The sequence below is a fragment of the Ambystoma mexicanum genome, chromosome 11 (genome assembly GCF_040938575.1).
Source record: "Ambystoma mexicanum isolate Mex_15411 chromosome 11, UKY_AmexF1_1, whole genome shotgun sequence".
Lineage (NCBI taxonomy): Eukaryota > Metazoa > Chordata > Amphibia > Caudata > Ambystomatidae > Ambystoma > Ambystoma mexicanum.
The window spans coordinates 394,387,936-394,408,459 of NC_090934.1; positions in this window are offsets into that span (position 1 = coordinate 394,387,936).

Here is a 20,524-nt window from a genome sequence, read left to right on the forward strand (position 1 = left end):
AGTAAGTAAATTGTTCCTTCTCCAGCATGGAGTCTTACATGGATGCACATGCTCATGAATACGATTACACAGCAGACATATACACAACCACAGGAGGTGGCAAGGCTCAACAGAAGCAATACACTTACCCCTGGAACACACTCATCTCATGTAAACAGGTTCCGAAGCACCGATTGGCCGACTCAGGATGCCCCTTCTGGAATCCCTGTCAATGCAGTAGAATCTTGTACAGGTGTGGTGGACCTCCATGTAGCAGCCCTGCAGATGTCGAGCAGGGATACACTAAAACGCTGTATTTGCTGCAATGGCTCTGGTGGAATGGCTTCTCGGCCAGCTTGGAAGAGGTCTGTTGGCTAAACAATGGCAATGCATGATACAGACAGGGTCACCTGGAGATGGAAGCCTTAGAAATAGCCTACCCATGTCCCATAGGTCTGAAAGCAACAAAAAGCTGGGAAGTCTTTCGAAACAGTTAGGTGTGTCCCACATAATACATCAAGGCATGCAAAACATCCAACGAATGAAACAGCTTCTCTGCCGGTGAAGATGGGCTAGCGAAGAAAACCAGCAAGACCAAAGTTTTGTTCAAATGAAAGTGAGATGGAAACTTAGGCATAAAGGACAGATCAGTCTGCAAGGCTATCTGGGAAGGATGGAATGACAGAGACAGAGGTTTACTTGAGAGAGCTTACATTTCCCCAACATGCCCTGGCTGAGTTGATAGCTACTAGGAAGGTCATCTTCGAGGACAGAAACTTCAAAGATGTTTGATGCATTTATTGGCTCAAAAGGTGGAGCCATTAGCTTTGACAAAACCACATTGAGCTCTCATGCCAGAGCGTCAGCCGTCACCGGAGGGAATGCCCTGAAGAGGCCCTTGAGGAATAACTTCACAAGTCTGAGACCACAGGGAGAGCTTGCCAGGAGACTGAGTATGCCGGGATATGGCGGACAGATGCACCTTGATAGATGCATGGGCTAACCCTGACTTAGCAAGCAGGAGCAAATAAGGCAGAAGCTGCAGGGCTGGGACTCACAGTGGAGAAATCATTTGCGAACATCACCACACTGTAAAGCGTTTCCACTTGTGCTTATACCAGAAAAGCGTAGATGGAGCTCTGGCTGTCGCTAAAATGTTCCTGCATTCCAGAGGTATCGAGTAGTGTCCGAATTCTAGGGCTACAGGAGCCAAGCCGCTGGGTTCAGCGACTTAGGGTTGTGGTGTAGGAGTGACCCTCCTTCCCTGGAGTGGAGGTAGTTTCACAGCTAGAGCCACTGACAGACAGAGAAAGTGTGGATACCAGAACTGCCTGGACCACACCGTTGCAATGAGGATCATCTTGCAGCGGAATTGCCTGAGTGTTTTAATCACACATAGCAGCATGTGGATTAGTGAAAATGCGTATAGGAACAGGCCCTACCAAGGGAATGGGAAGGTGTCTCCTAGACTCCTGGTCTGAGGATACCCGCTGGTAAACCTCTAGCATTTGGAGTTGGCTGCTATGGCAAAAAAGTCAATTTGAGGGTGATCTCACTTGCTGAAGAGAAGAGATACTTGGGTCTACCGGAGTTCCCACTCATGGCAGCACCGTAGCTCCCTGCTGCGTGAGTCTGCGATGGTGTTGTGAACGCCTGTCAGGTGAAACGGAACAAGGAACATCTGCTGATCGATGGGCCATTGCTTCAGGTTCTGCACCTCCCAAGACAGAACGGGAGAGCGAGTCGCGTCCTGTTTCCTGATATAAAACATAGTGGTGGTGTTTGTGAAGACACGGACCACCCTCCCCTAAAGCGGAGGCTTGAACGACTTCAGGGTGAGAAGACTGGCCACAGTTCTAGGATGTTGATATGTAACTAACTCCTTCTCTTCCTGAAGCCAGAGTCCCCTGGCATACAGCTGGTTCATGTGGGTGCCCCAGCCTTTAAGAGGGGCTCCAGTAGTGACTGTCGCGTGATGGCCAGGGGTCTGAAAAGGAGTGCCTTGCGAGAGATCAGGGCGAATGGACCACCAATGCAGGGCTTGACAGAAGGCTGGATTGAGTTTGATCCTGTTGTTCCACAAGCCTGTGATATGTTTCCATCTGGTATCCAGAAACTCTTGAAGGGGTCTCATTTATAGTCTGCAAAAGGGCACCAGATGGATGCACGTGGACATCATCCCTAGAAGGGACTTGATGGGTCGGACTGTTGCCACTTGATCTATCGATAGCCATCTGACCTTTTCCAGGCTGGCATTTATCCTTTCCTCCAAAGGAGTTGCTAGACACGATGGTGTGGTGAGGCGGGACACTAGGAATGGTGCGTTCTGAGATGGTAGAACGTAGGATTTCTGATAGTTTATCAAGAATTCGAGGGAGGTTAGGGCCTGGATGCTCTCCCTGAGCGTGAGATTGGATCAGTCAATTGTGCAGGTAGGGATAAACATGGCTGCCCTTGCAATTCAGGTGCATTGCCACCAGGGCCAAGCACTTGGTGAACACCCTTGTGGCCGATTTTAGACAGAATCAAGGGCCTTGAATTGTTAAGGTCTTCCCTGAATGACAAAACGCAGGAACATGTGGTGATTGTGATGAATGGGGATGTGAAAGTAAGCATCCTCCAAGTCGAGGGACGCCAGGAAATCATCTTCAACTGGTCGAGCACATGCTGCAACGTGACCATCCTGAATTGTGGGCACTTGAGAAGTGGGTTTAGGTGTCTTAAGTCTAGAATGGGTCTCCACCCTCCTGACTTTTTTTGCACCAGAAAGAATCTGGAGTACACTCTGGAACCCCAGGGGCGCAGAGGGACTGGTTCTATTGCCCCTTTCTTTAACATGGCTTGACCCCTCTTTAGCAGCTGCACTACATGCTGTTCTTGTCTGGAGACGGGAGGAATGCGAGGGCATTTGCCCTTAAATTCCAGGGTGTGCCCCTGTTGGATGACATCGAACACCCATTTTTCAGTGGAAATGTTGTGCCACTGGTTGACTAATTAAGATAACCGGCCTTCCAATGGGGTGCTGAAGTAAGGGCGCGGACCCTGGCTGGATCAGGCTTGCTTTGGCATCTGCATTCTGGATGCTGAAGCACAACGCTGGGTTCTGCCTCTGTAGGCTTGGGAACGTCCCCTTTAAGCCTCTGGGGTTTTTGAACAGGAGGGCTGACGATAGGGTGTGTAAGGAACTCATGGTAGCAACAATAAAGACAGACACAAGTGATCACAGTTTAATGGTGTTTATTGAACTATAAATGCAGGGTGGAAAAAAAAACACCTAACATAAACCTAAATCTAAGATGGGAGCAAGCGTCAACCATCAAATTAAAAATAAGGCAGTCCTAGTGGCGTTGTGTCAAAATAAAAGGGCCTATACTAAGAAAACCTATTGCCAATTCCTTACGACTAATTACAGAAGGAGTGAGGGATAGGGTATCAAAATAAGGGAAACAGTGTTCAAATAAGTCGTCAGCATGTGATTGCCTTAAGGGCTCCCTTCCCCGCATTTTTAGCAGGGGACAAGGCGGGACTTTGGAGCACAGCACATGCTCGCGCCTCCCCAGCACAAACTAACAGTTCCGTTCCAGCTGGCACAGCACACGCTCAAGCCTTCTCATCACGAGTTGACAAATCCGTTCCAGCTATCAGATTCTTCAATGTAAAAGTCTCTTTTCTTCGAGGCCTGATATATCCAACAAACAAATACCAAGTTCTGCTTCACGTAGACTTTGGGTGACGACTTCACCCCTGGTTGCCCCTCTTCCGGGCGCAGACCCTTCACAATATCGCTTTCAACAAATTCACAAACAGTTCCCTTCCCAGTGACCTTTGGGTGATAGCTTTGCACCCCTGGATCTCCATCGGACGGGCTCGGATCCCAAATGACAAGAGGAACACTTTCCTTCCCCTTGTCTTGCAATACTTCTTGCTTTCACAAATCTTAATGTCTTTTAAAACAGTACTTCAGGCTTCGTATCTGTTTGTCGGCTTCCCTCTTCCGGGTTCACTTTCGCCAACCTCTACAAACAGTTTACTATGGGACTTTAGACTTTGCCCCATCTTGTCAGCATCCCTCCGCCGAGTTCACTCTTGCCAACCTTTCCGATATACAGTTCATGTACTAACTTTTCACCATGTGGGATTCACTTCCCTTAGCTTTCGCAATCATCTCCTGGTCAGAGAGTTTTGATGGTACAGAGGATTTTACAGGACCCCTGTATGACCACTTCGACCCCGTTTCGCCTCTTCCAAAGGGCTTCTCGTTACAGTAGTCTTTCTACCATCGGGTAATTGCCCAGAGTTTCCTGCAAGAGCACCCACGTGTTGCCGGTCTCCTCTCTTGCTGGTTTTCCCCCTCTAGCATCTCAAAGTTTAAATTAGCCATTGGCTACTTTTCATTCAACACAGTTCGGTCTCTTATCGTTCGCCCCCTCGACTCACCGGCTGTGATGAACCGTTTGCCTTTCTTTATCCTTGGAGTCAAGGTTGGTACTAGCGAGACCGACATCCTTCCCCAACTTGCTTATCAGTGGAGGAGGGTCTTGTTCGCCGTAGACATCTGCTGAAACACACGCTGGCCGTTGTTCACGGTTTTATGTGTTAGTTTGCGGAGGCTGCACAAGCCTGGTTCAGAAAGGGCAAGGTCACTTCTCTCCTCGTCACCTCCTCGGTCTGCGCTGCCTTTCTCCTCCTCTTGAACTGCTGTGCTGAGTTAGCTCTTACGTCGTGCAGTCTGCCTTGCTCATCATGTGCTCTCGTGTTCCACCTTTTATCCCTGTGGGGAAGGAAAGGGTCCCCTCCTTCATTAACGCATCATTGTGTCTCCCCTTGTCCCTAGGCTAGGGATGTGCGATTCTTGTCCTTAACCTTCTCTTGCTTTTTTCTACTACTGTATGAAGGTGACTCATAAGCGGGGTTACTATAACCTGTGGTTGCTTTTTAGCTCTCTTTAATGGGCAAAGTCCCCTAGGCTTACTTCCCTCGGCTCCTGTTTCAGGCGGGGCAGGCGTTGCTGCAGGTGTCCCAACCCCCCGAGCCCCCCCAGTGCATATTTCAACCAAGCTGCTGGAGGCTCTACCTCCTTTCCTTGCTCTTATATTTTTACTATTCGAGAGCAGGACAGCGTTTTTTTCTAACTTTTTTGTTTGTATATGTGGCATGCAAGTAAGTTGCCATGCGAGGTAAAATGGCTTTAGATTAAGGCTCAGTTTGTGGCTGTGGCATAACATCTTGTGGGCGGTACCTTTAACCCACTCCTCTAATTGCAGCAATGTTTCCCGGGCTTAACTCTGCTTCTATTGATATCCTTATGTGAGTCCAAACCTCCCATTACTATGAGCAAGCATAAAATGCAGCGAGCTCCAATCCAGCCCCTTCCCGCAAATTTTTATTATATTTTTTTCTTTGCCAATTTACCCGAGATCATCAATCTATGTGCGATTCCTTCTCAACTGTAGAATCGCATTAAACTTTTTACTTGATTTCAACCAACAAGGAGACAAAATTCCTTACATTTGACATACAACAGGACATGTATAACAGACATTTGACAGACTAGACAAACACCAGCTGGACACACATATACCTGCCTTATAATGAATACCCTGACATGGGGTTTAAACAAACCCCATTTGTGCCGTCTTTAATCGTAGCCTATCGTCCCCAATTATGTGGGCTCTGGGTTCATGTTTCTTCTTACCGCTCTTTAAAGCGCAGGAACAAGTCAAATCCTTACTGTTTTCTCTCGGGTGCCCCCCGGTATTCCTTACGTTTTTGTCTCAGGTGCCCCCCTGGTAATCCTTTTTCTCTCGGGTGTCCTCCCGGTATCCTTACTTTTTCTCTCAGGTGTCCTCCCGGTAACCTTACTTTTTCTCTCGAGTGTCCTCCCGGTATCCTACAGTTTTTCTCTCGGGTGCCCTCCCGGTATCTTACCATTTTTCTCTCATATGCCCTCCCTGTATGTTACTGTTTTTCTCTCGGGTGCCCTCCTGGTATTTTACTGTTTTTCTCTCGGGTGCCCCCCCCGGTATGTTACCGTTTTTCTCGCGGGTGCCCTCCCGGTATGTTACTGTTTTTCTCTCGGGTGCCCTCCCAGTATGTTATCGTTTTTCTCTCGGGTGCCCTCCCGGTACCTTAGCGTTTTTCTCTCGGGTCCCCTCCCGGTATCTTACCGTTTTTCTCTCGGGTGCCCTCCCGGTATCCTTAGGTTAACCACTACTGTCCTTCATGATTCTTATTTCATCCTGCTCGCTCTTTTAATCCCCTATTTTATGGCTGCCTTCATTTTCCTGGAGGCCAACTGTTTCTACCTCATGTTTGTGAATTTTCATAATTCGCAGCCTGTGCCTGAATTTCCAAAAGATGTCATTATTTCTTTGCCAGGTCATACCGCTGGCTATGTTCATTTGCAAAAATACTATAATTCTTTTACTTCTCACTCACATAATCTCATTGGCCTTCTGCCGCGTTCATGCCTTCACAATTGCTTGTGCTTAACTAAGGCAGGCCCCAAATAATCATGCTTTCCTTGGTAACCACAACACTGTCATCAGGCTTTCACGCTTTGTCATTCAAGTCTTTCATCATTCATCTAATTCTTATGGTTCCAGAATCTCAACCGCCCGTCTCAAACCAAAAGTTTTTTCCCCATTTACTAAAAATGTTCTCCGCTCCAGCTGATAAGGTCTCAAAATTTTAACCCATCACCCCTGGTATGACTCCATGCAGACTGTCCTACCAGTCACGGTGGAGCTCCTAGAAACAACCTTTAGGAGCACCCCAAAAAACCCCTACACTACATGTGTGTTATCCCTAAATTTCCCAAAAGCAGGTCGCAGATGATCCAGTAACCTCCTTTAATTTCAGGGGCATTTAAAAAAAAAATAATAATAAATAAATTATAGAACGCATGAATGGCAATGGACCATTCAGCTACAGGGCAGTGCCTGCTCCTGCCATGTAAAATCACTCGCTCCTCATTTCATGAAGTTTATCACTACCTCTTTTAATTCTAACACTACTTTTGTAGCTGTAAAATAACCCTTACTCATGCCATACCAGGTTACATGCTACACTCTGTTTGTTGCATTTTATCGTTAGAGTGCCAATGCAGGGATGTCATTTGGGGGTCGCCAGAGGTCGTGGCTGCACCCCCGGTGGTAACCCTTGTTGCCGCGCGGTCCCCTTTGCTACCCGAAGAATTAAAACTTTTCCTATAGTGGTATCATCAGTGGTCAAGGGTCATTGAGATGTCGCTTCTGCTACCTCTATCATTCTGGTGGAGTGACGTCCCTGTGTCATTAATTCCCTTTCACTATCTCATTTTCTAATGAGCCCTTTCCTTCCCCGCCATAGTTACCCCACCTGCTCATTCAATTCTCGTCATTATCAGTGTTAAATTGTATTACTCCACCGCCATCCTTGCGGGTATCTCACAGAATCCTCACAGGCTTTAAAAGTGCAGACTGCCGCAGTATGCAACTCTCAGCGTTCTTTGAAAGAATACACATGACTTTGTGCCAGTGAGCTGCTCACTGGCCAGCCATGGAGGAAAGGCTACTCTTTTAAAGTCACAAATGTAAGTCTTACACAGCGCTGGTACATTTAACTGGTGCTGCTGCTAAGGTCCGTTCAGCCCAGTGGCGGCTGGTGACTTGGAAGTTGGTTGGGGCGTACCTGTCTTGGCGGGAATTTGGGAGTGAGTTAGGCCACCTCACCCCACTCAGTGTGCCGGTTGCTTCTCCCTCTGCAAGGCATTTTGGAAAACTGGCTCCCAAGATGTGCAATTTACTGCCCAAGTCCACAGACATATGGCATCACAAATCCTGGTCTAATTATGAGTCTAAACTGCCTGGAATCCACTGAAATGCCTGCAATGGTTTTTTTCTTTCCAGCTCACGGACACCTGGACTGGGCTAATGTGAAGGCATTAACTACTAATGCACACGATTACAATTTCCTAAACTAAAGCACCTATCAACAACCGCAAAGGCAGTTCACAAAAACTGGGAACACTGCGCCTCTGAAATACACAGCAATATCTGAGCCAAGGTGTCTGCAACCACAGGGTGCCAAAGCCACGTGTCCAAACAGTGTCGAACTGGAATTTATATTGTGCCTCCTATTTGATGAATATACGTGTATTGGCCTACGCCAAGCTGCTTACAAGCCAGTTGCAAGGAAATCCGCGTCGCAAGGTCTTGACCTCAGAGTTTAATGTAAGCTGCCATTTTAGGTCTATCCGCCATTTTAGGTTCTCTCTGTAAAGTCACCCTGTGTCTAAAATGGTGGACAGTGTCATTCCGAATGTAACATGGCCATCTTGACCTCTGTGTACAAACTAATGTGTAACTTGCCCGCAGGCCACATGTCAGGGTCATAAACTGAGACCTTGTCCTTCGCTGACCTGTGTGTAGAGGATTACCTGTGCCAATGAAGCTAATCTGCGAGCATATGTCAAACACAATGTATCCAAATGCTGAACTGTGGACACTTGTTTGACTACATTGTATAAAACTGTTTGAGAAGGCTCTGCGAGAAAATACACTGTCGCCATTGAGGCTTGTTGGCGAATGTATTAAAGGCAAACCCTAAATGTACAGATGCGTGACCTCGGCGCGAACCCTAGATCTGTAATGCATTAACCAATATTAACTCGCAGTAGGCTTGACCATCCTGTTTTCAAAGGTATATAAAGCGAGACTATTCTAATGTACAGTCCCACTCACTGAACACACCGAACCATGCCGGAAGTTGCTGTGTTGTACTGAGGGCCTGATAGCTTATCGGTTACATTGTCCTTTGAAACTGTTCAGTATACAATAAAGATCTTTGTATGTTCCTTTGTAACCTGCGTTCGGTGTATGCCCTTTTGGGGTATTCAGCCTCGATATCTTTTCCTTGTTTTTACAACACCACCCCATTGAGTGACATGTATGAGGCTGGTGGCATTCACAGATATGCACAGGCACAGACTCTGCCCTTTACAGGGTCTCTGCTAGTCCAGAAAGGGGTTGAGAGCGAGGAGACAGCTAAATTAGGCTTTGACCTCCATTCTCTGGCTCCTTCAAAGCTACACATTCTATAGAAAGCGACATTCATGCACTGACTGCCATATTCCATTTGCCTAAGTTGCTGGCAGTCCTGCATGTATGTGCCACTGTGACTGCTGGCGCAATGACCCAGCCAATATTTTTTTCAATGCTCGGCCAGGGCCAGATTGGCTACCTGCACTAGGCTGCTTGCCACCCCACAATGTAAAGGAACAGTAATGGAGCTAAGACCTGTCTCATTGTCATCGCTGGTTCCTCCATTGGGTGCGCAGGATGGTCATAAACAGCTTTGAACCTCCCCCTCTCATGCAAGGATAAAAATCCTCATTTAATAATTCAGTTATGCGCGCTCACCCTTCAACATTAGTGTTAAAAATCACCACTACTGCTAGCATTTTGTTTCCATGCAGCACTTAATACATAAACACATACACACACGCCACTGCAGGGCCTACCTAGGTGAGACGCTTTTCCGATATGCAATGCGAGAAGAAAGCATTTCTTAAATCCTGCGCTACTCCCCAGTGCTCTTGCTCACAGACTCCTTGTTACCCACTGCTGTCCTCCTTCACCAAAAGGGCTAATGCCACAGGGCTAAGCTCCCCCGTCTTGTCCCCACCTCATGGAATGCTTTTTCTAATGGATTTTGGCGCAGAGCCATATCTTCTTATTTCTCGCAAAATTGTCAACCCTACTTTAGTTACCTGCCTCTATCTTTTCTCCCAGCAGTGTCTGCACTCATTCCCCTTTTGCAAAATTAACCACTATGCTGTGCCCTACGCACATACTCCACCCAGTGTGAGCCCAACATGCCGCCCATTCATAATAACCACAACATACATCTATTTGTCTCACAACCACAGGCAATGCTTCATCACGCAGCCCCTAGTGTATGTCTTTTGCTGTAATTCTGCAAGCCCCTTTTTCAATAGCACCACAATGCCTATGGGCTTCTGAATGCTCCATGCTACTAGGAATCGCTCATTCCTTGCCACACGACAGTAGACGCCAGAGACGTTTTTATTGGAGGGCACATGGGGTGGTTGTCTAGAGCCCCCACATTACTGCCTGGTCTAAAGCAATATTCCAGTTTATATTGGGCTAAAATAGCTCATGCCAGGAAAATTTGACTGCATGCTGCTGAGGCTTCAACCCCATTGCCTGACGGTTTTGACAAGTACATTCTTCCTTGATTAATTAAAACATGCACTGCCTTTCATTTTCATTGTTGAATACATAGTTTGGGTAACACAATCTTTGTAGCGTTACTTCCCCCCTGTGGGAAGTTGCTGATCGTGTGCACTAGCCAAAGTTGAAATCCATATTCATCCACGGGGGTTCAGAAGTTGTCTTAGTGTGTCAAGCACTTATTGTAGGCATATGTGTTCATGTGAAGGATCAGAAGGGCACATCCCAGTGAGGGTGGCTGAACCATTTTAAAATCTGAAGTTCACAAATATACCTGCATAATTACTGGGGTTTGCAGCACAAGCGGCGCGTTTTAGCAGCACTGTTCCTGCGCCAGATAGGGGTTAAAATTAGCTTGCTCAGCTGGGCATTTCTTAAAACCTAAGCAATCCCAGCAATCACTTGGAAGATGTGCATAGAATATCTGTCTAAGCGGCAAACAAGTATGCAAATTCGAGACTGTGCCGTAACTGTGTTAATGCTTGTATTCTTGGCTATGCCAGCAGACGGTACTGTGATCCTGGTCAACACATATACAATCCCTTGCATTCCTGTGCTATTTTCTGCAAGGTCTTACCTACTTGCATGCGGGAAATCCCTTTGATAATGGAGAACTGATGCTAACTTCATTCCCACGTTGTGTAACCCCCTTCTGTAATATTTTGGTTTTTATAAGTTGTCCGGTTTGGAAATGCGGGTTGCATACTTTTCCGGATGCTAAAGGTATCTTGGTTCTATACTAGAAGTGAAGTAACCTCTTTGCGGATTTACTACTGTTGGCCTTAAAATGTTTCTTGTTTCTCATTCTGAATAGCGCAAGAATGGAGAGGGTAAGGGCCTCAAAAAGGGCGAAAACATGCTTAGCTTGAATGCTGAACAGCAGCATAGTATGTCTCATAGAGTACAGTCTCTAGGTAATACTGAATATTCCCATACAGGTGCTTCTCATGAAAGAAGCGCACATGTTATCGGTAAGAATGCATTTCTTAGTAACCTCATTGGCAGCGCACAAAAGATGTCTTTTCGTCCGCGCTCATTCATCCTTACCGGAATGCTAGCTTTAATCATCCGGCTCTTAAGAGCTGGGATGTCTGCTTACCAGTACTAAAAATAAAAGAACCTTGCAGTGTTTTCCACAACAGGCCGGATGCATTAATATGCAATCAAGAACTTTTCTAGAATTGTTGGGGCTGCTCTGCCTTAAAACACATTTATACTGCATGCAATGCACTTTGTCCTAGAAATTAAATGCAATATCTAACACACATGCACTCAAACCATTCTACAGGTCACTGAAATAACCTCACAATTACATCGGCTGATGGCATGTCTACCACGAGTTAAGAATAACAAAAATGTGATGACCCAGCCAGATCTGAGCCCTGCGTGTCCCAGCCATACACGGAAATATTCAGCTGTTTTCATTAATAAATATCCCCTTAGCGCTTGGTTAATACATGCAACTGCACTAGTGCATATCTCCTATCTTTAAATGTGTGCCTTTTATTCCATCATTCACAACATACGGCTTTGGAAAGCAGAGTCGTTTGCCGGTCAATGTCTTATCTCAAACTGTCTTTACACATTCCTCCCTTGATAGATCCCTGCTAATTTTCGTGGACCATAAAGCAAGCTTGTTTTAGTTTTTCCTGCCGCGCTCTTAAAACTTGAGAACAGCGCTTCCCTAAATATACAACTTTAACTCCATAGCTGCTGGTTTGAAACACAATGTTTTCACTTAAAGTGTACCAGCATTTTTCACTTCTGACAGGTTGTCTTTAACCCTTTTTGGGCTGCAATCACCACAAATTTGTGTGCTTTTAAACTAAATTATCTTGACCAGTTCTTTTGATGCAATTATTTTGCAATTTCAAATCCTTGGCTTGACGCCAATTTTTTATTCATCTTAAAATATCATTTTTATACTAGTTCCACTGTTTTAACTGCACACGCAAATAGTTATGCCACAAAGCGAGCCACATGGCACAGCATACAAATTTGGACACATACATAGCGTGACATGTAACAAAGTCAGACACAAACCCTGAACACTTGCATGCATGTCCCTCATTAATATTTTACTCTTGTTATTAATTTTTAAATGCAGTTAACGTATTTGTTTTGTTCCCACTCTCTATTGGCTATGGCAGCTTTTCACTCACCTTCTGTTCTCCCAACCCTCTCGATCACTGCATTCTTCAGGTTTTCGTCTTGTCCCCTGGGATGTGCCAGGTCCCTTCAGGCCCCGGCTGTAGTCATCGTCTATGGGGAGCTTCACAGTCCACTCAGCCCGAAATGGCGAAGGACTCGTGATATTGCCGAAGACCTAAAGTTAGTTTGTCAACGGCCATTAGGTGACATTTTTTTAAATCTATAATCGATGGTCAGAAACCGTCCTCTTGCTACCAAATGTAAACGAGGACCTAATGACCTCTGACGGGCCCATGGGATTAGGGCTGGCCCTCGAATACCTTAAGACAAAGTAGCTGCACCTCGAGGAGGTTGGGGTGCAGGATTCACATACTCCAACACAATTCAATAAGGACCACTCAAATGGATCAGCACAGAGACTGTTTAAGTTCATAAGGGTTTATTCACCATCGCTGACACAGCACAGCCCTAACAACTGTGCCACGTTCCCTGCTTCCCAGAGAACCCCCTCCCAGCATTACACAGACACATTTATAGCAAAATGGGAGGGAGCAAAATGCCCCCACCTCTCCCTGCACAGTCTTAAGCAACTATATCGTTACATTAGCTCATTGTCCAATTAATTTTAATTGGACTAAACCCTTCAACAATGAATTACGTTCTAACATGCATTCCTCACTCTGTCTCGGTGCTCGGTTCAACTTATAATTGTGCAGCTGGACCTTTCAGATAAGAGTTTCGACCAGGCCTGTCTGGTTTCTGCTCCTTAATCAAGTTCCTGAAGGCTTATGTCCCTGAATATCTCAACCTTTAGAATGAGCTCATTATTAAATACTTTGAGCACTACTCAGTTCTTCATCTTTTAGTTACAATTTAAGTACATGCATTTTTGTTAAAGGCATTTAGCCCAGGTGATTTTCTGTCTGCATATAGAATATCTCATTGTCCATTCTGTGCTTTGCCACCATACTACAACATGGTAATGCCATTTCCGACTTTATAAACACAATGCCTTAGAATACTAGTATGTTGTAACATTATAAAACCCACTTTTGCATAATTCAACACCACATAAGTCCCTTTGACTTTCTCGGGTTAGGTTTAAGTGGGGGGGGGCTCCACTTAATTCAGCTGTTGATTCAATACACATTTATATAGGTTGGGACCTCCATTCCAACAGCTCCTTTGACTGCACTATCCAGCTCCAAGACTCGCTTTGTGTGGACTGAGCAAGCCCAAGAAGCATTTGACACGCTTAAATCCACATTTACTTCAGCCCCAGTGCTACAGCATCCGGACCAGAAACGTCCATTCGTTGTTGAGGCTGATGCATCTGATCAAGCTATTGAGGCTATTCTGTCCCAGAGATGTGAGGAACAGGTCTTCTACATCCTGTGGCCTATCATTCTAGAAAACTTACTAAGTATGAGATGAATTATACGATCACTGAACGTGAACTACTCGCAATACGTGATGCATTCCTGGTGTGGAGACACCATCTGTTGGGTACTACTACGCCAGTACAGGTCTTCACCGACCATCGTAATCTTCTTGCTGTTAAATCAGTACGCTGTACCACCGCACGCCACGCACATTGGCATGAATTCTTTTCTATGTACAACTTCCAAATCACTTACCGTCCCGGCAGTTTGCATTCTAAGGCAGATGCTTTATCCAGATTGAATGAAGGTGGACAGACACCTGTCTGGGAAGGGAGGGTTTTACAGCCGTCGTTTGTCATTTGTTCTTGCACTGTTGATTCCTCTTTGAAAGGTTTGATTCAATCCTGGATGGCGACTAGTCCTCCTGAACTCCATGACTACGAGATGGAGGTTATCCACTCAATGCCATATGTACAAGGGCGGCTTTATCTTCCTACACATGAAACCCGTGTGTTGGCTCTCCAGGGGTGTCATGATGCCTTAATGGCCGCTCATGCAAGACTCTTGAGTTACTAAAACGATGGGCGTTCTGGCCTACTATGACTAAGGATGTTTCAGATTACATCAGGAACTGCGCTATTTGTGTGCAGTGCAAAGGTACGGTGTCCAAACCAATGGGATTGATTCATCCTATGCCTGTCCCGAAGACACCTTGGCTAATGATTTCAATGGACTTTGTGGTAGAATTACCTCTTGTCAGAGGTTGTGATACCATATGGGTGGTCATAGACTACTTTTCTAAGACGGCCTTATTCGTACCTTGCCGAGCCGGAGGAGCCTGAGAAACTTGGAAAGAAAAACCGCAGCGTTTTCCAACACAATAACGTTGTATTTATGTTTGCGGTCGCTTCAAAAGCGACCGCAAACATAAATACAACGTTTTTAAAGCTGCGGTTTTATTTCTAAGTTTTCCGGGCTCCTCCAGCCCGGAAAACTTAGAAAAAAAAACGCAGCTAGTGCTTATTTTTTTAAAAAAAATAAATTGCACTTACCGAGATTCAGCTGCAGCTTTCCTGCTCTGGTCTCCGGTCCCCGTCCTCCGCCTACAGCACTAATGAAGGGAAAGCCACCCAGCTGTAGCTTTTCTTTACTACAGCTGGCTGGCTTTTCCTTCATTAGTGCCGGTAAGCAAAAGCCAGCACAGGAGGGCCTCCATTTCACAAAATGCTTGCTTTTGCGAATGTTTAGCTTGAATAGCTCAAAATTTTACATAGGAAGTTTTAAAACAGAGAATGCTAGTATTTTTATTTATGTTGCCTATCTATTTTTTAAATAAATAAAATAAATAAAAAATTTTACTAGACCATCCCTTTAACCCCGCCAGGTCAGACCTGGGGGGAACGCCACCTCCCGCCTGCAGGACTCGAGATCGGGCAGTCCGGAATTAACAGTGGTGGCGGGTTTACCGCCACTGTTATTTCCGGACCGCCCGACCCGTAATGAGGCCCATTGTGTTTCCAGGACTCCCACTCCATTACAACAACTTTATATTCATAATTCATCCAGATCACTTATTGGTAAGCACACTACTGTCTGGTTCTTCCTTTGTCTTACTGTCCTATACTCATAGTAATAGTCACATCTCTTGTTTCAGGATACTCACCAATCTAGCTTGGAACTTGTCAGTCCCAGTCTACTTTTCTTGTTTGTGAGTATCTGCTCATCATCTTGCTTAGATATTTCATTGTCTTGAGTCACATGTTAATACTTGGTTAATTTCTCTTGCCAGCTGTCTGGGTACCAGGGTGTACCAATATTTTTGGGTAATACTCACCTCAATCTGTCCTTTTGTACTCTTGAGGGGTATATTGTCAAAAAGACTCAATTCCATCACGACGTGTCAAGCCACCACTGCTGGATTTAGCCCTTGGGCCCTAACAGTGAGGAACAACTTGTCATCCTAATGGATGGTAGGCTGCTGCAAATCTGCATCTGAGAACTCCTAGACAGGGGGCATGTGAAGCAGACATCCCCGGGTGGAGTTTTCGTGTCTGGACTAAGGGAATCTTGTTTCCCCAATGGTGTTTTTCTTTTTTTTTTGTAAAACATCTTTTTATTGCCATTTTGCACAAGAAACAAACAATAACAGTCCCTGCCCTCCCCACCTCCCCGCGTCAGCAGCCTTTCCCCTGTCCTCTTTCTCCGTTTCTGTAGTAAACATCTTTAACCTTTCCATAATGTCCAATATTTGCAAGTAATGTGGGCACCATTGTTTCATATAATCGCCTTGCAGGTACCCCAGAACCATCCCCCAGTCTTGCCGGACCTCCCGCTGTCCCCCTGTATGTTGTACGTGACGCACTCCATTGCACGCATCTCCCCACAACTTCTGAAGTCACTCAACCCCGGTTGGAGGCTGTCTTTGTTACCAACGCTTCGCTATCACCAACCATGCTGCTATCAGCATTATCATGAAAGCCTTTTTTTGGGCCTTAGTGGGTAGGTTATTTCCTGCTTCAGAAAAAACACACAACCATTCCCTGGGGCTGAGAGGCGTGTTGAACGGGATCATAGCCTGTATCTGGGAGGCAGACTGTACGCAAAACAGGCCTAGCACCAGACATTCCCACAATATGTGCTTCCAGTGTCCTCTTCCACCACACCCTCTCCAACACTCTATCGTAGCCGAGTCATACAATGTAATTTTGACGCAGTATAGTGCCACCGCATCACAACCTTGTGCCATGTCTCTCTAAGCTGTATGGACAGTGTCAGTTTTGGGATATTCCCCCAAAGGTTTTGCCAGTGCTTTGTGGGGATGCTCATACCTAATGTGTTTTCCCATTGTATCATGTACGCCCACAGTGTAGTGGCCTTGGATTCTAATAAAATATTATATAGCACCCAGATCTTATTTTTGGACCCAGAATGCGTAATGATGAATTTTCAAATGTGGTCAGTTCCCTGGCTGCCTCTCGTTTAACCGTAGCATCTGATAGCCAGTGTCCCCTTCCATAAACCCAAAGTATCTTTTGCACTCTAACGTAAGTATCCCCATCCCCTGCACCATGTCTCCCAATTTCCGACACTCCACCGTGTGCCATTGTCTAAAGGATCCCTGCATCCTCCCTGGGGAAAACTGAGGGTTCCCAAAGAGCGGTGTGCACAGAGATGGGTGGAAAAATAGGGCGTCCTGCTCCAGCAACCGATCCCAAATGTGTCATACCAGCACCAGTGCCTGGCTTAGCCAGGTGTTCTGTGGCCTAGTCTGTCTAAGGATCCACAGCATCTCCTCCAAGGGTTTACCTGCCACCCCCCTATCCGTTCTTGCCCATGGCTTGCATCTGTCCCCTGAGAACCACTCTCTTAACACCCTCAGCTGAGCTGCCATATAATATTGAACAAAGTTTGGGAGCCCTAAGCCTCCCTTGCCTTTGTGAGCCATCAAAACCAGCAAGGAGATCCGCGGGCGCCTTTTTTGACATACAAAGGCTGACACCAGCTTGTTCAGTGCCACAGAGAAGGTCTTCAGGACCGAGACAGGCAAGACCTGGAAATAGTACAGTATTCTCAGCAACCCAATAGTGTTTTGACGAGAATGGTGTTGGCCCTGCCAGGGGATGGAGAAGCGATGTAAGAGACCTTGTCCAATTGCAGTTTCAGGAAGATAGGCTATGCTGGGAGGGCATAACCAAGGACATGCAGTAGGGATCTTGAATTGAAATCAGCGGCCTGTCACCACCAAGGCAGGAACATGCGACCACAGTGGTGACAGGGAACCTGGAATAAATGCCCTACTTGTCCAGGAACAATGGAAAAAATGTTCCTTGGCAAGGTGGGCAAAAACATCTCTTCTCTCCGAAATCCTTTGAATTGATACTGAGCGGAGGAATATGTTGAGATAGCGTAGGTGTGAGGATGAATATCCACAAACCCGACTTTACTTAGACCAGGAAAAAGCACAAGTAGGCACCCTGATGTTCTTGAGAATGAGACTGTTGATCCACAGCTCCTTTGGCCAGGAGCACTAGCACCACTAGTTGAAGCGCCTGAAGACATGTTTGCTTGCTTGTCTACAGGGAGAATTGTTGGCAGCCTTAGTACTAATTGGGAGATGCGGCCGTGGGCTAATATGAAAAACACCTATTTGACTGTCTCCATTGGATGTCGGAACGAAGATAGGCATCTTCCGGCTGTGGTGCCAAAAAGGAAGGGTGGCATTGGGCAATAGTGAAGCTTGTTGGATTTTCCTGTAGGTTAAGAATAGATGGGAACATCCATAGTGCTGAAATCCAGTTTTACACTTCACAACCTAGACGTACAACGCACCCCGTATGACCAAAAGAAGTATGTTAAGTGGTAGCCCCAGCCGATATCTGAGAAGTTGTATGCCCGACAGAATTGAAAAGGCTGCATCATTGGCAAGTACCAATGGACCTTGCATAGGCGATCTCATTATGGATTTGTCATGGACAATGCCGTTGGAATGAATTTCTTCTATAGCTGAAACTGCAGGGAACTAGGTTTCCCATACAAAAGGATTATGACGATGAGGCGTCTTACGGAATAAGTCTTTCGTAGACAAGGGCTGTGTCCTCCCAAATCACCAAGAACAAGTGTTATAGTCTTTGACTCAAAAATACATATCTCGTGCAATAAGCAGTCCTGGACAAAACCCTTCACCAACAGGTTTGCCAAAGACTGGTTGCTGTAATAGAACAGGCCTGTTGTTGGCGAGAGTTTTGTAGAGGGATGGCCACTGACTAAACTGTGGTATGCGTGGATCCAATCACAGATGGGGCCCTTCAGATGAAGGCGTTATGGAGAAGCTTGTAGTATAGCAGGCCTTTATTAGAAGAGTGTGTGTAAGAGTACGCTGGTCATAGGTGAAGCCCTATAGTAGCATTGACAAGGTCTATTTGTAGAATAAGATTACTTGTGGAATAGGTTCCCTTGTAGGCGAGGCTCCCTCGCAGACTAAGTCCACTCCTAGAGTAGCATTTTCACTGACTGGCCTGTTACAGCTTAAGGTCTCATATGGACCAAGCACCCTCATGGACAAATCTCTTAGTCGATGAGCCGGTCGTTGAATTGCCCTTTCCGTGCATGGTGTACCCTCATTGAGATTTCTTTCTTTTCTATGCTCATTGGTTGATGAAGCTTTTTAGTAGATAAACTGTCTCGTTGACTAGCCTTGTTTCTTGATGAGCCTCCCTCATAAACTAGGCTGTCTCATAGACAGCTCTTTACATGCATGAGCCCTTTCGTAGACTAGGTTCTCTGGTAGACTGGGCTCTCTCGTAGCCAAGGCACAGAGAAGACACCCTCGTAGACAAGGCGCACTCGTGGACGAGTCTTCTTCATCTGAGAAGCCATATTGTAGATGAGGATGTACCACTGGCAAGGCTCTCCCATAGATTGAGGGTTCTCCCATATACTAGGATCTCATAGACTAGTATTGTTGACAAGTCTCTCGTAAGCAAGCCTGTCGCTGACAGGCCTTTTGGTTAGTGGTAGAAGCGTACTGAAGAAAAAGGGGAACTGTTGTCTCGGCAAGGAAGAGGGTAGGTGGAAACGTAGTTCAACATGTGAAAAGGTGTTGCAGACGGGGCATTGCAATAGTATAAGTGACTAGTAACTAAGGCTCCTATTACAACTTTACACTTGCACAGGGACATGAATGGACAAATACTCTATATAGAATGGTGAATATGGTCGTAAAAACTAGAAGAATGGTAAACAGAAAAAAATAAAAGTTGGGGAACACCTTTCCCGCTCACTTCGATCACTGTTTTTGGTTGACTAGGCTCTCTCATAGACAACCCTGTTGTTGACAAGCCTTTTCAGTGATGAGGCTCTCTTGAAAACTAGCCTGTCGCTGACTAGGCTTTCTTGTAGACAAGCCTGTCATTGAGGTGTATTTCTCGCAGGAGGTTCTCTCATTAACGAGCCTTTCTCCTAGACTAGGCTCTCTCGCCAACAAGCATTTCTCATAGACTAGGCTCTCTTGTAGACGAGGCTCTCCTGTAGAAAAGGCTATCTCGTAAATGAGCCTGTCCCTGATGAGTATTTCTCATAGACAAGCTTCTCATAGACAATCCTTTCTCTTAGACAAGGCTCTGCCGTAGACGAGGCTCTCCCATAGATGACTCTCTTGTAGATGAGGCTCTCCAGTAGACGAGCCTGTCGTTGACGAGCCTTTCTGATGGACGAGGCTCTCTCTTAAACAAGCCCGTAATTGACAAGCCTTTCTCATTGACTAGCCTCTTTCATAGATGAGCCTTTCCCGTGGACGAGGTTCTCTCGTAGAAAAGCCTTTCTCATAGACAATCCTTTCTTGTGGACGAGGCTCTCTCATAGACAAGCCTGTCGTATACCAGGCTCTCTCGTGGATGAGCTTCTCTTGTAGATGAGCCTTTCTCGTGGATGAGCCTTTATCGTGGACGAACCGGTCAGATGAAAGTTCTCTCGTAGACAAGCCTTCGCCGTAGACGAGGCTGTTGTTGACTAGCTTTTCCTCTTTATGGTTGAGGCACTTAAGTAGACTATGCTTTTCGTAGACGAAGCTCCATGGGACATGAGTCTTTCCAGTGACTGCTTACTGTGAAAAAATAATCCATGCTTATAGCCATGTCCTTCATAATACCTATGAAATAAAGTGAATAGTAAATTAGACAGATGTCACTATAAGCAGGGGTTTCAGACACCATGCAAATTCGGCGTACAAACCCCTTTACTGTGGTAACATTTTTGATAAAAGATGGATTAAAGAGCCAG